Here is a 14,668-nt window from a genome sequence, read left to right on the forward strand (position 1 = left end):
ATGTACCAGCTCACACTGGGAACCGATTTGCACTCTAGTACCCTTCCCTGGTGGTCTAGTGGTTAGGATTCGGCGCTCTTACCGCCGCGGCCCGGGTTCGATTCCCGGTCAGGGAACTACTCTTTTGCTACATGTTTACTTGTGCAACCTGTCACTATGAATATGGAAGGTTATCGCACATATGTACCAGCTCACACTGGGAACCGATTTGCACCCACGGCCCGGGTTCGATTCCCGGTAGTCTATGCTCCTTGTTTAGTTGTGCATCCTGTCACTATGAATTTAGTAGGTTGTTGCACATATGTACCACTTCAAATTGCAAACTGATTTGCCCTGCAGTGTCCTTCCCAGGTGTTCTAGTGGTGCACCAGACCCTCCTGCAGCAAAGCACCCCCAACATGATGCTGTGCTTCACGGTTTGGCTTGCGAGCCCTTTTCGATATAGGACTCGTTTGCCTGTGGATATAGACCATTTTGTACCTGTTTCCTCCAGCATCTTCACAAGGTCCTTTGCTGTAGTTCTGGGATGGATTTGCACTTTTCGACCCAAAGTACGTTCATCTCTAGGAGACAGAACGCGTCTCCTTCCTGAGCGGTATGACGCCTGCGTGGTCCCATGGTGTTTATACTTGCGTACTATTGTTTCTACAGATGAGCGAGGTACCTTCAGGCGTTTGGAAATTGCTCCCAAGGATGAACCAGATTTGTGGAGGTCTACATTTTTTTTCTGAGGTCTTGGCTGATTTCCTTTGGTTTTCCCATGGAGTCAAGCAAAGAGGCACTGAGGTTGAAGGTAGGCCTTGAAATACATCTACAGGTACACCTCCAATTGACTCAAAGGATGTCAATTAGCCTATCAGAAGCTTCTAAAGCCATGACATCATTTTCGGGAATTTTCCAAACTGTTTAAAGGCACAGCCAACTTAGTGTATGTAAACTTCTGACCCACTGGATTTGTGATACACTGAATTATAAGTGAAATAATCGGTCTGTAAACAATTGTTGGAAAAATTACTTGTGTCATGCACAAAGTAGATGTCCTAACCGACTGCCAAAACTATAGTTTGTTAACAAGAAATGTGTGGAGGGGTTGACAAACAGGTTTTAATGACTCCAGCCTAAGTGGATGGAAACTTACGACTTCAACTCTATGTACCAGCTCACACTGGGAACCGATTTTCACTCTAGTACCCTTCCCTGGTGGTCTAGTGGTTAGGATTCGGCGCTCTCACCGCCGCGGCCCGGGTTCGATTCCCGGTCAGGGAACTACTCTTTTGCTACATGTTTACTTGTGCAACCTGTCACTATGAATATGGAAGGTTATCGCACATATGTACCAGCTCACACTGGGAACCGATTTGCACTCTAGTACCCTTCCCTGGTGGTCTAGTGGTTAGGATTCGGCGCTCTCACCGCCGCGGCCCGGGTTCGATTCCCGGTCAGGGAACTACTCTTTTGCTACATGTTTACTTGTGCAACCTGCCACTATGAATATGGAAGGTTATCGCACATATGTACCAGCTCACACTGGGAACCCGATTTGCACTCTAGTACCCTTCCCTGGTGGTCTAGTGGTTAGGATTCGGCGCTCTCACCGCCGCGGCCCGGGTTCGATTCCCGGTCAGGGAACTACTCTTTTGCTACATGTTTACTTGTGCAACCTGTCACTATGAATATGGAAGGTTATCGCACATATGTACCAGCTCACAATGGGAACCGATTTGCACCCGCGGCCCGGGTTCGATTCCCGGTAGTCTATGCTCCTTGTTTAGTTGTGCATCCTGTCACTATGAATTTAGTAGGTTGTTGCACATATGTACCACTTCAAATTGCAAACTGATTTGCCCTGCAGTGTCCTTCCCAGGTGTTCTAGTGGTGCACCAGACCCTCCTGCAGCAAAGCACCCCCAACATGATGCTGTGCTTCACGGTTGGGATGTGTTCTTTGGCTTGCGAGCCCTTTTCGATATAGGACTCGTTTGCCTGTGGATATAGACCATTTTGTACCTGTTTCCTCCAGCATCTTCACAAGGTCCTTTGCTGTAGTTCTGGGATGGATTTGCACTTTTCGACCCAAAGTACGTTCATCTCTAGGAGACAGAACGCGTCTCCTTCCTGAGCGGTATGACGCCTGCGTGGTCCCATGGTGTTTATACTTGCGTACTATTGTTTCTACAGATGAGCGAGGTACCTTCAGGCGTTTGGAAATTGCTCCCAAGGATGAACCAGATTTGTGGAGGTCTACATTTTTTTTCTGAGGTCTTGGCTGATTTCCTTTGGTTTTCCCATGGAGTCAAGCAAAGAGGCACTGAGTTTGAAGGTAGGCCTTGAAATACATCTACAGGTACACCTCCAATTGACTCAAAGGATGTCAATTAGCCTATCAGAAGCTTCTAAAGCCATGACATCATTTTCGGGAATTTTCCAAACTGTTTAAAGGCACAGCCAACACTGAATTATAAGTGAAATAATCGGTCTGTAAACAATTGTTGGAAAAATTACTTGTGTCATGCACAAAGTAGATGTCCTAACCGACTGCCAAAACTATAGTTTGTTAACAAGAAATGTGTGGAGGGGTTGACAAACAGGTTTTAATGACTCCAGCCTAAGTGGATGGAAACTTACGACTTCAACTGTATGTACCAGCTCACACTGGGAACCGATTTCCACTCTAGTACCCTTCCCTGGTGGTCTAGTGGTTAGGATTCGGCGCTCTCACCGCCGCGGCCGGGGTTCGATTCCCGGTCAGGGAACTACTCTTTTGCTACATGTTTACTTGTGCAACCTGCCACTATGAATATGGAAGGTTATCGCACATATGTACCAGCTCACACTGGGAACCCGATTTGCACTCTAATACCCTTCCCTGGTGGTCTAGTGGTTAGGATTCGGCGCTCTCACCGCCGCGGCCCGGGTTCGATTCCCGGTAAAGGAAATAGTCTATGCTCCTTGTTTAGTTGTGCATCCTGTCACTATGAATTTAGTAGGTTGTTGCACATATGTACCACTTCAAATTGCAAACTGATTTGCCATGCAGTGTCCTTCCCAGGTGTTCTAGTGGTGCACCAGACCCTCCTGCAGCAAAGCACCCCCAACATGATGCTGTGCTTCACGGTTTGGCTTGCGAGCCCTTTTCGATATAGGACTCGTTTGCCTGTGGATATAGACCATTTTGTACCTGTTTCCTCCAGCATCTTCACAAGGTCCTTTGCTGTAGTTCTGGGATGGATTTGCACTTTTCGACCCAAAGTACGTTCATCTCTAGGAGACAGAACGCGTCTCCTTCCTGAGCGGTATGACGCCTGCGTGGTCCCATGGTGTTTATACTTGCGTACTATTGTTTCTACAGATGAGCGAGGTACCTTCAGGCGTTTGGAAATTGCTCCCAAGGATGAACCAGATTTGTGGAGGTCTACATTTTTTTTCTGAGGTCTTGGCTGATTTCCTTTGGTTTTCCCATGGAGTCAAGCAAAGAGGCACTGAGGTTGAAGGTAGGCCTTGAAATACATCTACAGGTACACCTCCAATTGACTCAAAGGATGTCAATTAGCCTATCAGAAGCTTCTAAAGCCATGACATCATTTTCGGGAATTTTCCAAACTGTTTAAAGGCACAGCCAACTTAGTGTATGTAAACTTCTGACCCACTGGATTTGTGATACACTGAATTATAAGTGAAATAATCGGTCTGTAAACAATTGTTGGAAAAATTACTTGTGTCATGCACAAAGTAGATGTCCTAACCGACTGCCAAAACTATAGTTTGTTAACAAGAAATGTGTGGAGGGGTTGACAAACAGGTTTTAATGACTCCAGCCTAAGTGGATGGAAACTTACGACTTCAACTGTATGTACCAGCTCACACTGGGAACCGATTTTCACTCTAGTACCCTTCCCTGGTGGTCTAGTGGTTAGGATTCGGCGCTCTCACCGCCGCGGCCCGGGTTCGATTCCCGGTCAGGGAACTACTCTTTTGCTACATGTTTACTTGTGCAACCTGTCACTATGAATATGGAAGGTTATCGCACATATGTACCAGCTCACACTGGGAACCGATTTGCACTCTAGTACCCTTCCCTGGTGGTCTAGTGGTTAGGATTCGGCGCTCTCACCGCCGCGGCCTGGGTTCGATTCCCGGTCAGGGAACTACTCTTTTGCTACATGTTTACTTGTGCAACCTGCCACTATGAATATGGAAGGTTATCGCACATATGTACCAGCTCACACTGGGAACCCGATTTGCACTCTAGTACCCTTCCCTGGTGGTCTAGTGGTTAGGATTCGGCGCTCTCACCGCCGCGGCCCGGGTTCGATTCCCGGTCAGGGAACTACTCTTTTGCTACATGTTTACTTGTGCAACCTGTCACTATGAATATGGAAGGTTATCGCACATATGTACCAGCTCACAATGGGAACCGATTTGCACCCGCGGCCCGGGTTCGATTCCCGGTAGTCTATGCTCCTTGTTTAGTTGTGCATCCTGTCACTATGAATTTAGTAGGTTGTTGCACATATGTACCACTTCAAATTGCAAACTGATTTGCCCTGCAGTGTCCTTCCCAGGTGTTCTAGTGGTGCACCAGACCCTCCTGCAGCAAAGCACCCCCAACATGATGCTGTGCTTCACGGTTGGGATGTGTTCTTTGGCTTGCGAGCCCTTTTCGATATAGGACTCGTTTGCCTGTGGATATAGACCATTTTGTACCTGTTTCCTCCAGCATCTTCACAAGGTCCTTTGCTGTAGTTCTGGGATGGATTTGCACTTTTCGACCCAAAGTACGTTCATCTCTAGGAGACAGAACGCGTCTCCTTCCTGAGCGGTATGACGCCTGCGTGGTCCCATGGTGTTTATACTTGCGTACTATTGTTTCTACAGATGAGCGAGGTACCTTCAGGCGTTTGGAAATTGCTCCCAAGGATGAACCAGATTTGTGGAGGTCTACATTTTTTTTCTGAGGTCTTGGCTGATTTCCTTTGGTTTTCCCATGGAGTCAAGCAAAGAGGCACTGAGGTTGAAGGTAGGCCTTGAAATACATCTACAGGTACACCTCCAATTGACTCAAAGGATGTCAATTAGCCTATCAGAAGCTTCTAAAGCCATGACATCATTTTCGGGAATTTTCCAAACTGTTTAAAGGCACAGCCAACTTAGTGTATGTAAACTTCTGACCCACTGGATTTGTGATACACTGAATTATAAGTGAAATAATCGGTCTGTAAACAATTGTTGGAAAAATTACTTGTGTCATGCACAAAGTAGATGTCCTAACCGACTGCCAAAACTATAGTTTGTTAACAAGAAATGTGTGGAGGGGTTGACAAACAGGTTTTAATGACTCCAGCCTAAGTGGATGGAAACTTACGACTTCAACTGTATGTACCAGCTCACACTGGGAACCGATTTTCACTCTAGTACCCTTCCCTGGTGGTCTAGTGGTTAGGATTCGGCGCTCTCACCGCCGCGGCCCGGGTTCGATTCCCGGTCAGGGAACTACTCTTTTGCTACATGTTTACTTGTGCAACCTGTCACTATGAATATGGAAGGTTATCGCACATATGTACCAGCTCACACTGGGAACCGATTTGCACTCTAGTACCCTTCCCTGGTGGTCTAGTGGTTAGGATTCGGCGCTCTCACCGCCGCGGCCCGGGTTCGATTCCTGGTCAGGGAACTACTCTTTTGCTACATGTTTACTTGTGCAACCTGTCACTATGAATATGGAAGGTTATCGCACATATGTACCAGCTCACACTGGGAACCGATTTGCACCCGCGGCCCGGGTTCGATTCCCGGTAGTCTATGCTCCTTGTTTAGTTGTGCATCCTGTCACTATGAATTTAGTAGGTTGTTGCACATATGTACCACTTCAAATTGCAAACTGATTTGCCCTGCAGTGTCCTTCCCAGGTGTTCTAGTGGTGCACCAGACCCTCCTGCAGCAAAGCACCCCCAACATGATGCTGTGCTTCACGGTTGGGATGTGTTCTTTGGCTTGCGAGCCCTTTTCGATATAGGACTCGTTTGCCTGTGGATATAGACCATTTTGTACCTGTTTCCTCCAGCATCTTCACAAGGTCCTTTGCTGTAGTTCTGGGATGGATTTGCACTTTTCGACCCAAAGTACGTTCATCTCTAGGAGACAGAACGCGTCTCCTTCCTGAGCGGTATGACGCCTGCGTGGTCCCATGGTGTTTATACTTGCGTACTATTGTTTCTACAGATGAGCGAGGTACCTTCAGGCGTTTGGAAATTGCTCCCAAGGATGAACCAGATTTGTGGAGGTCTACATTTTTTTAGGATTCGGCGCTCTCACCGCCGCGGCCCGGGTTCGATTCCTGGTCAGGGAACTACTCTTTTGCTACATGTTTACTTGTGCAACCTGTCACTATGAATATGGAAGGTTATCGCACATATGTACCAGCTCACACTGGGAACCGATTTGCACCCGCGGCCCGGGTTCGATTCCCGGTAGTCTATGCTCCTTGTTTAGTTGTGCATCCTGTCACTATGAATTTAGTAGGTTGTTGCACATATGTACCACTTCAAATTGCAAACTGATTTGCCCTGCAGTGTCCTTCCCAGGTGTTCTAGTGGTGCACCAGACCCTCCTGCAGCAAAGCACCCCCAACATGATGCTGTGCTTCACGGTTGGGATGTGTTCTTTGGCTTGCGAGCCCTTTTCGATATAGGACTCGTTTGCCTGTGGATATAGACCATTTTGTACCTGTTTCCTCCAGCATCTTCACAAGGTCCTTTGCTGTAGTTCTGGGATGGATTTGCACTTTTCGACCCAAAGTACGTTCATCTCTAGGAGACAGAACGCGTCTCCTTCCTGAGCGGTATGACGCCTGCGTGGTCCCATGGTGTTTATACTTGCGTACTATTGTTTCTACAGATGAGCGAGGTACCTTCAGGCGTTTGGAAATTGCTCCCAAGGATGAACCAGATTTGTGGAGGTCTACATTTTTTTTCTGAGGTCTTGGCTGATTTCCTTTGGTTTTCCCATGGAGTCAAGCAAAGAGGCACTGAGTTTGAAGGTAGGCCTTGAAATACATCTACAGGTACACCTCCAATTGACTCAAAGGATGTCAATTAGCCTATCAGAAGCTTCTAAAGCCATGACATCATTTTCGGGAATTTTCCAAACTGTTTAAAGGCACAGCCAACTTAGTGTATGTAAACTTCTGACCCACTGGATTTGTGATACACTGAATTATAAGTGAAATAATCGGTCTGTAAACAATTGTTGGAAAAATTACTTGTGTCATGCACAAAGTAGATGTCCTAACCGACTGCCAAAACTATAGTTTGTTAACAAGAAATGTGTGGAGGGGTTGACAAACAGGTTTTAATGACTCCAGCCTAAGTGGATGGAAACTTACGACTTCAACTGTATGTACCAGCTCACACTGGGAACCGATTTTCACTCTAGTACCCTTCCCTGGTGGTCTAGTGGTTAGGATTCGGCGCTCTCACCGCCGTGGCCCGGGTTCGATTCCGGGTCAGGGAACTACTCTTTTGCTACATGTTTACTTGTGCAACCTGTCACTATGAATATGGAAGGTTATCGCACATATGTACCAGCTCACACTGGGAACCGATTTGCACTCTAGTACCCTTCCCTGGTGGTCTAGTGGTTAGGATTCGGCGCTCTCACCGCCACGGCCCGGGTTCGATTCCCGGTCAGGGAAATAGTCTATGCTCCTTGTTTACTTGTGCAACCTGTCACTATGAATTTAGTAGGTTGTTGCACATATGTACCACTTCAAATTGCAAACTGATTTGCCCTGCAGTGTCCTTCCCAGGTGTTCTAGTGGTGCACCAGACCCTCCTGCAGCAAAGCACCCCCAACATGATGCTGTGCTTCACGGTTGGGATGTGTTCTTTGTTTCTACAGATGAGCGAGGTACCTTCAGGCGTTTGGAAATTGCTCCCAAGGATGAACCAGATTTGTGGAGGTCTACATTTTTTTTCTGAGGTCTTGGCTGATTTCCTTTGGTTTTCCCATGGAGTCAAGCAAAGAGGCACTGAGTTTGAAGGTAGGCCTTGAAATACATCTACAGGTACACCTCCAATTGACTAAAAGGATGTCAATTAGCCTATCAGAAGCTTCTAAAGCCATGACATCATTTTCGGGAATTTTCCAAACTGTTTAAAGGCACAGCCAACTTAGTGTATGTAAACTTCTGACCCACTGGATTTGTGATACACTGAATTATAAGTGAAATAATCGGTCTGTAAACAATTGTTGGAAAAATTACTTGTGTCATGCACAAAGTAGGTGTCCTAACCGACTGCCAAAACTATAGTTTGTTAACAAGAAATGTGTGGAGGGGTTGACAAACAGGTTTTAATGACTCCAGCCTAAGTGGATGGAAACTTACGACTTCAACTGTATGTACCAGCTCACACTGGGAACCGATTTTCACTCTAGTACCCTTCCCTGGTGGTCTAGTGGTTAGGATTCGGCGCTCTCACCGCCGTGGCCCGGGTTCGATTCCGGGTCAGGGAACTACTCTTTTGCTACATGTTTACTTGTGCAACCTGTCACTATGAATATGGAAGGTTATCGCACATATGTACCAGCTCACACTGGGAACCGATTTGCACTCTAGTACCCTTCCCTGGTGGTCTAGTGGTTAGGATTCGGCGCTCTCACCGCCGTGGCCCGGGTTCGATTCCCGGTCAGGGAAATAGTCTATGCTCCTTGTTTACTTGTGCAACCTGTCACTATGAATTTAGTAGGTTGTTGCACATATGTACCACTTCAAATTGCAAACTGATTTGCCCTGCAGTGTCCTTCCCAGGTGTTCTAGTGGTGCACCAGACCCTCCTGCAGCAAAGCACCCCCAACATGATGCTGTGCTTCACGGTTGGGATGTGTTCTTTGTTTCTACAGATGAGCGAGGTACCTTCAGGCGTTTGGAAATTGCTCCCAAGGATGAACCAGATTTGTGGAGGTCTACATTTTTTTTCTGAGGTCTTGGCTGATTTCCTTTGGTTTTCCCATGGAGTCAAGCAAAGAGGCACTGAGTTTGAAGGTAGGCCTTGAAATACATCTACAGGTACACCTCCAATTGACTCAAAGGATGTCAATTAGCCTATCAGAAGCTTCTAAAGCCATGACATCATTTTCGGGAATTTTCCAAACTGTTTAAAGGCACAGCCAACTTAGTGTATGTAAACTTCTGACCCACTGGATTTGTGATACACTGAATTATAAGTGAAATAATCGGTCTGTAAACAATTGTTGGAAAAATTACTTGTGTCATGCACAAAGTAGATGTCCTAACCGACTGCCAAAACTATAGTTTGTTAACAAGAAATGTGTGGAGGGGTTGACAAACAGGTTTTAATGACTCCAGCCTAAGTGGATGGAAACTTACGACTTCAACTGTATGTACCAGCTCACACTGGGAACCGATTTTCACTCTAGTACCCTTCCCTGGTGGTCTAGTGGTTAGGATTCGGCGCTCTCACCGCCGTGGCCCGGGTTCGATTCCGGGTCAGGGAACTACTCTTTTGCTACATGTTTACTTGTGCAACCTGTCACTATGAATATGGAAGGTTATCGCACATATGTACCAGCTCACACTGGGAACCGATTTGCACTCTAGTACCCTTCCCTGGTGGTCTAGTGGTTAGGATTCGGCGCTCTCACCGCCGTGGCCCGGGTTCGATTCCCGGTCAGGGAAATAGTCTATGCTCCTTGTTTACTTGTGCAACCTGTCACTATGAATTTAGTAGGTTGTTGCACATATGTACCACTTCAAATTGCAAACTGATTTGCCCTGCAGTGTCCTTCCCAGGTGTTCTAGTGGTGCACCAGACCCTCCTGCAGCAAAGCACCCCCAACATGATGCTGTGCTTCACGGTTGGGATGTGTTCTTTGGCTTGCGAGCCCTTTTCGATATAGGACTCGTTTGCCTGTGGATATAGACCATTTTGTACCTGTTTCCTCCAGCATCTTCACAAGGTCCTTTGCTGTAGTTCTGGGATGGATTTGCACTTTTCGACCCAAAGTACGTTCATCTCTAGGAGACAGAACGCGTCTCCTTCCTGAGCGGTATGACGCCTGCGTGGTCCCATGGTGTTTATACTTGCGTACTATTGTTTCTACAGATGAGCGAGGTACCTTCAGGCGTTTGGAAATTGCTCCCAAGGATGAACCAGATTTGTGGAGGTCTACATTTTTTTTCTGAGGTCTTGGCTGATTTCCTTTGGTTTTCCCATGGAGTCAAGCAAAGAGGCACTGAGTTTGAAGGTAGGCCTTGAAATACATCTACAGGTACACCTCCAATTGACTCAAAGGATGTCAATTAGCCTATCAGAAGCTTCTAAAGCCATGACATCATTTTCGGGAATTTTCCAAACTGTTTAAAGGCACAGCCAACTTAGTGGATGTAAACTTCTGACCCACTGGATTTGTGATACACTGAATTATAAGTGAAATAATCGGTCTGTAAACAATTGTTGGAAAAATTACTTGTGTCATGCACAAAGTAGATGTCCTAACCGACTGCCAAAACTATAGTTTGTTAACAAGAAATGTGTGGAGGGGTTGACAAACAGGTTTTAATGACTCCAGCCTAAGTGGATGGAAACTTACGACTTCAACTGTATGTACCAGCTCACACTGGGAACCGATTTTCACTCTAGTACCCTTCCCTGGTGGTCTAGTGGTTAGGATTCGGCGCTCTCACCGCCGCGGCCCGGGTTCGGTTCCCGGTCAGGGAACTACTCTTTTGCTACATGTTTACTTGTGCAACCTGTCACTATGAATATGGAAGGTTATCGCACATATGTACCAGCTCACACTGGGAACCGATTTGCACTCTAGTACCCTTCCCTGGTGGTCTAGTGGTTAGGATTCGGCGCTCTCACCGCCGCGCCCGGGTTCGATTCCCGGTCAGGGAACTACTCTTTTGCTACATGTTTACTTGTGCAACCTGTCACTATGAATATGGAAGGTTATCGCACATATGTACCAGCTCACACTGGGAACCGATTTGCACTCTAGTACCCTTCCCTGGTGGTCTAGTGGTTAGGATTCGGCGCTCTCACCGCCGCGGCCCGGGTTCGATTCCCGGTAAAGGAAATAGTCTATGCTCCTTGTTTAGTTGTGCATCCTGTCACTATGAATTTAGTAGGTTGTTGCACATATGTACCACTTCAAATTGCAAACTGATTTGCCCTGCAGTGTCCTTCCCAGGTGTTCTAGTGGTGCACCAGACCCTCCTGCAGCAAAGCACCCCCAACATGATGCTGTGCTTCACGGTTGGGATGTGTTCTTTGGCTTGCGAGCCCTTTTCGATATAGGACTCGTTTGCCTGTGGATATAGACCATTTTGTACCTGTTTCCTCCAGCATCTTCACAAGGTCCTTTGCTGTAGTTCTGGGATGGATTTGCACTTTTCGACCCAAAGTACGTTCATCTCTAGGAGACAGAACGCGTCTCCTTCCTGAGCGGTATGACGCCTGCGTGGTCCCATGGTGTTTATACTTGCGTACTATTGTTTCTACAGATGAGCGAGGTACCTTCAGGCGTTTGGAAATTGCTCCCAAGGATGAACCAGATTTGTGGAGGTCTACATTTTTTTTCTGAGGTCTTGGCTGATTTCCTTTGGTTTTCCCATGGAGTCAAGCAAAGAGGCACTGAGTTTGAAGGTAGGCCTTGAAATACATCTACAGGTACACCTCCAATTGACTCAAAGGATGTCAATTAGCCTATCAGAAGCTTCTAAAGCCATGACATCATTTTCGGGAATTTTCCAAACTGTTTAAAGGCACAGCCAACTTAGTGTATGTAAACTTCTGACCCACTGGATTTGTGATACACTGAATTATAAGTGAAATAATCGGTCTGTAAACAATTGTTGGAAAAATTACTTGTGTCATGCACAAAGTAGATGTCCTAACCGACTGCCAAAACTATAGTTTGTTAACAAGAAATGTGTGGAGGGGTTGACAAACAGGTTTTAATGACTCCAGCCTAAGTGGATGGAAACTTACGACTTCAACTGTATGTACCAGCTCACACTGGGAACCGATTTTCACTCTAGTACCCTTCCCTGGTGGTCTAGTGGTTAGGATTCGGCGCTCTCACCGCCCTGTCACTATGAATTTAGTAGGTTGTTGCACATATGTACCACTTCAAATTGCAAACTGATTTGCCCTGCAGTGTCCTTCCCAGGTGTTCTAGTGGTGCACCAGACCCTCCTGCAGCAAAGCACCCCCAACATGATGCTGTGCTTCACGGTTGGGATGTGTTCTTTGGCTTGCGAGCCCTTTTCGATATAGGACTCGTTTGCCTGTGGATATAGACCATTTTGTACCTGTTTCCTCCAGCATCTTCACAAGGTCCTTTGCTGTAGTTCTGGGATGGATTTGCACTTTTCGACCCAAAGTACGTTCATCTCTAGGAGAGAGAACGCGTCTCCTTCCTGAGCGGTATGACGCCTGCGTGGTCCCATGGTGTTTATACTTGCGTACTATTGTTTCTACAGATGAGCGAGGTACCTTCAGGCGTTTGGAAATTGCTCCCAAGGATGAACCAGATTTGTGGAGGTCTACATTTTTTTTCTGAGGTCTTGGCTGATTTCCTTTGGTTTTCCCATGGAGTCAAGCAAAGAGGCACTGAGTTTGAAGGTAGGCCTTGAAATACATCTACAGGTACACCTCCAATTGACTCAAAGGATGTCAATTAGCCTATCAGAAGCTTCTAAAGCCATGACATCATTTTCGGGAATTTTCCAAACTGTTTAAAGGCACAGCCAACTTAGTGTATGTAAACTTCTGACCCACTGGATTTGTGATACACTGAATTATAAGTGAAATAATCGGTCTGTAAACAATTGTTGGAAAAATTACTTGTGTCATGCACAAAGTAGATGTCCTAACCGACTGCCAAAACTATAGTTTGTTAACAAGAAATGTGTGGAGGGGTTGACAAACAGGTTTTAATGACTCCAGCCTAAGTGGATGGAAACTTACGACTTCAACTGTATGTACCAGCTCACACTGGGAACCGATTTTCACTCTAGTACCCTTCCCTGGTGGTCTAGTGGTTAGGATTCGGTGTTCTCACCGCCGCGGCCCGGGTTCGATTCCCGGTCAGGGAACTACTCTTTTGGAAACATGTTTACTTGTGCAACCTGTCACTATGAATATGAAAGGTTATCGCACATATGTACCAGCTCACACTGGGAACCGATTTGCACTCTAGTACCCTTCCCTGGTGGTCTAGTGGTTAGGATTCGGCGCTCTCACCGCCGCGGCCCGGGTTCGATTCCCGGTCAGGGAACTACTCTTTTGCTACATGTTTACTTGTGCAACCTGTCACTATGAATATGGAAGGTTATCGCACATATGTACCAGCTCACACTGGGAACCGATTTGCACTCTAGTACCCTTCCCTGGTGGTCTAGTGGTTAGGATTCGGCGCTCTCACCGCCGCGGCCCGGGTTCGATTCCCGGTAAAGGAAATAGTCTATGCTCCTTGTTTAGTTGTGCATCCTGTCACTATGAATTTAGTAGGTTGTTGCACATATGTACCACTTCAAATTGCAAACTGATTTGCCCTGCAGTGTCCTTCCTAGGTGTTCTAGTGGTGCACCAGACCCTCCTGCAGCAAAGCACCCCCAACATGATGCTGTGCTTCACGGTTGGGATGTGTTCTTTGGCTTGCGAGCCCTTTTCGATATAGGACTCGTTTGCCTGTGGATATAGACCATTTTGTACCTGTTTCCTCCAGCATCTTCACAAGGTCCTTTGCTGTAGTTCTGGGATGGATTTGCACTTTTCGACCCAAAGTACGTTCATCTCTAGGAGACAGAACGCGTCTCCTTCCTGAGCGGTATGACGCCTGCGTGGTCCCATGGTGTTTATACTTGCGTACTATTGTTTCTACAGATGAGCGAGGTACCTTCAGGCGTTTGGAAATTGCTCCCAAGGATGAACCAGATTTGTGGAGGTCTACATTTTTTTTCTGAGGTCTTGGCTGATTTCCTTTGGTTTTCCCATGGAGTCAAGCAAAGAGGCACTGAGTTTGAAGGTAGGCCTTGAAATACATCTACAGGTACACCTCCAATTGACTCAAAGGATGTCAATTAGCCTATCAGAAGCTTCTAAAGCCATGACAACTTAGTGTATGTAAACTTCTGACCCACTGGATTTGTGATACACTGAATTATAAGTGAAATAATCGGTCTGTAAACAATTGTTGGAAAAATTACTTGTGTCATGCACAAAGTAGATGTCCTAACCGACTGCCAAAACTATAGTTTGTTAACAAGAAATGTGTGGAGGGGTTGACAAACAGGTTTTAATGACTCCAGCCTAAGTGGATGGAAACTTACGACTTCAACTGTATGTACCAGCTCACACTGGGAACCGATTTTCACTCTAGTACCCTTCCCTGGTGGTCTAGTGGTTAGGATTCGGCGCTCTCACCGCCCTGTCACTATGAATTTAGTAGGTTGTTGCACATATGTACCACTTCAAATTGCAAACTGATTTGCCCTGCAGTGTCCTTCCCAGGTGTTCTAGTGGTGCACCAGACCCTCCTGCAGCAAAGCACCCCCAACATGATGCTGTGCTTCACGGTTGGGATGTGTTCTTTGGCTTGCGAGCCCTTTTCGATATAGGACTCGTTTGCCTGTGGATATAGAC

The 14,668-nt window shown here is 46.5% G+C and overlaps 23 non-coding genes across 23 annotated transcripts; all 23 read left to right on the forward strand.

Moving 5' to 3' along the window:
* Nucleotides 1–44: 44 nt before the first annotated feature.
* On the forward strand, nt 45–116 carry trnak-cuu. The gene has a single exon. It is a non-coding gene; the product is annotated as a tRNA-Lys (tRNA).
* A 1,078-nt stretch (nt 117–1,194) lies between these two features.
* Nucleotides 1,195–1,266, forward strand: trnae-cuc. The gene has a single exon. It is a non-coding gene; the product is annotated as a tRNA-Glu (tRNA).
* Nucleotides 1,267–1,375: 109 nt separating this feature from the next.
* Nucleotides 1,376–1,447, forward strand: trnae-cuc. The gene has a single exon. It is a non-coding gene; the product is annotated as a tRNA-Glu (tRNA).
* A 110-nt stretch (nt 1,448–1,557) lies between these two features.
* trnae-cuc lies at nt 1,558–1,629 on the forward strand. The gene has a single exon. It is a non-coding gene; the product is annotated as a tRNA-Glu (tRNA).
* A 1,051-nt stretch (nt 1,630–2,680) lies between these two features.
* Nucleotides 2,681–2,752, forward strand: trnae-cuc. The gene has a single exon. It is a non-coding gene; the product is annotated as a tRNA-Glu (tRNA).
* Nucleotides 2,753–2,862: 110 nt separating this feature from the next.
* Nucleotides 2,863–2,934, forward strand: trnae-cuc. The gene has a single exon. It is a non-coding gene; the product is annotated as a tRNA-Glu (tRNA).
* A 957-nt stretch (nt 2,935–3,891) lies between these two features.
* Nucleotides 3,892–3,963, forward strand: trnae-cuc. Its single transcript has one exon. It is a non-coding gene; the product is annotated as a tRNA-Glu (tRNA).
* Nucleotides 3,964–4,072: 109 nt separating this feature from the next.
* Nucleotides 4,073–4,144, forward strand: trnae-cuc. The gene has a single exon. It is a non-coding gene; the product is annotated as a tRNA-Glu (tRNA).
* Nucleotides 4,145–4,254: 110 nt separating this feature from the next.
* On the forward strand, nt 4,255–4,326 carry trnae-cuc. The gene has a single exon. It is a non-coding gene; the product is annotated as a tRNA-Glu (tRNA).
* Nucleotides 4,327–5,417: 1,091 nt separating this feature from the next.
* trnae-cuc lies at nt 5,418–5,489 on the forward strand. The gene has a single exon. It is a non-coding gene; the product is annotated as a tRNA-Glu (tRNA).
* Nucleotides 5,490–5,598: 109 nt separating this feature from the next.
* trnae-cuc lies at nt 5,599–5,670 on the forward strand. The gene has a single exon. It is a non-coding gene; the product is annotated as a tRNA-Glu (tRNA).
* A 1,766-nt stretch (nt 5,671–7,436) lies between these two features.
* On the forward strand, nt 7,437–7,508 carry trnae-cuc. Its single transcript has one exon. It is a non-coding gene; the product is annotated as a tRNA-Glu (tRNA).
* A 109-nt stretch (nt 7,509–7,617) lies between these two features.
* Nucleotides 7,618–7,689, forward strand: trnae-cuc. The gene has a single exon. It is a non-coding gene; the product is annotated as a tRNA-Glu (tRNA).
* Nucleotides 7,690–8,438: 749 nt separating this feature from the next.
* Nucleotides 8,439–8,510, forward strand: trnae-cuc. Its single transcript has one exon. It is a non-coding gene; the product is annotated as a tRNA-Glu (tRNA).
* A 109-nt stretch (nt 8,511–8,619) lies between these two features.
* On the forward strand, nt 8,620–8,691 carry trnae-cuc. Its single transcript has one exon. It is a non-coding gene; the product is annotated as a tRNA-Glu (tRNA).
* Nucleotides 8,692–9,440: 749 nt separating this feature from the next.
* On the forward strand, nt 9,441–9,512 carry trnae-cuc. The gene has a single exon. It is a non-coding gene; the product is annotated as a tRNA-Glu (tRNA).
* A 109-nt stretch (nt 9,513–9,621) lies between these two features.
* On the forward strand, nt 9,622–9,693 carry trnae-cuc. Its single transcript has one exon. It is a non-coding gene; the product is annotated as a tRNA-Glu (tRNA).
* Nucleotides 9,694–10,663: 970 nt separating this feature from the next.
* On the forward strand, nt 10,664–10,735 carry trnae-cuc. Its single transcript has one exon. It is a non-coding gene; the product is annotated as a tRNA-Glu (tRNA).
* Nucleotides 10,736–10,844: 109 nt separating this feature from the next.
* Nucleotides 10,845–10,915, forward strand: trnae-cuc. The gene has a single exon. It is a non-coding gene; the product is annotated as a tRNA-Glu (tRNA).
* A 109-nt stretch (nt 10,916–11,024) lies between these two features.
* On the forward strand, nt 11,025–11,096 carry trnae-cuc. Its single transcript has one exon. It is a non-coding gene; the product is annotated as a tRNA-Glu (tRNA).
* A 1,951-nt stretch (nt 11,097–13,047) lies between these two features.
* On the forward strand, nt 13,048–13,119 carry trnae-cuc. Its single transcript has one exon. It is a non-coding gene; the product is annotated as a tRNA-Glu (tRNA).
* Nucleotides 13,120–13,229: 110 nt separating this feature from the next.
* trnae-cuc lies at nt 13,230–13,301 on the forward strand. The gene has a single exon. It is a non-coding gene; the product is annotated as a tRNA-Glu (tRNA).
* A 109-nt stretch (nt 13,302–13,410) lies between these two features.
* trnae-cuc lies at nt 13,411–13,482 on the forward strand. Its single transcript has one exon. It is a non-coding gene; the product is annotated as a tRNA-Glu (tRNA).
* Nucleotides 13,483–14,668: the final 1,186 nt, after the last annotated feature.

Source organism: Oncorhynchus mykiss, chromosome 19 (genome assembly GCF_013265735.2).
Source record: "Oncorhynchus mykiss isolate Arlee chromosome 19, USDA_OmykA_1.1, whole genome shotgun sequence".
NCBI classification, from domain to species: domain Eukaryota; kingdom Metazoa; phylum Chordata; class Actinopteri; order Salmoniformes; family Salmonidae; genus Oncorhynchus; species Oncorhynchus mykiss.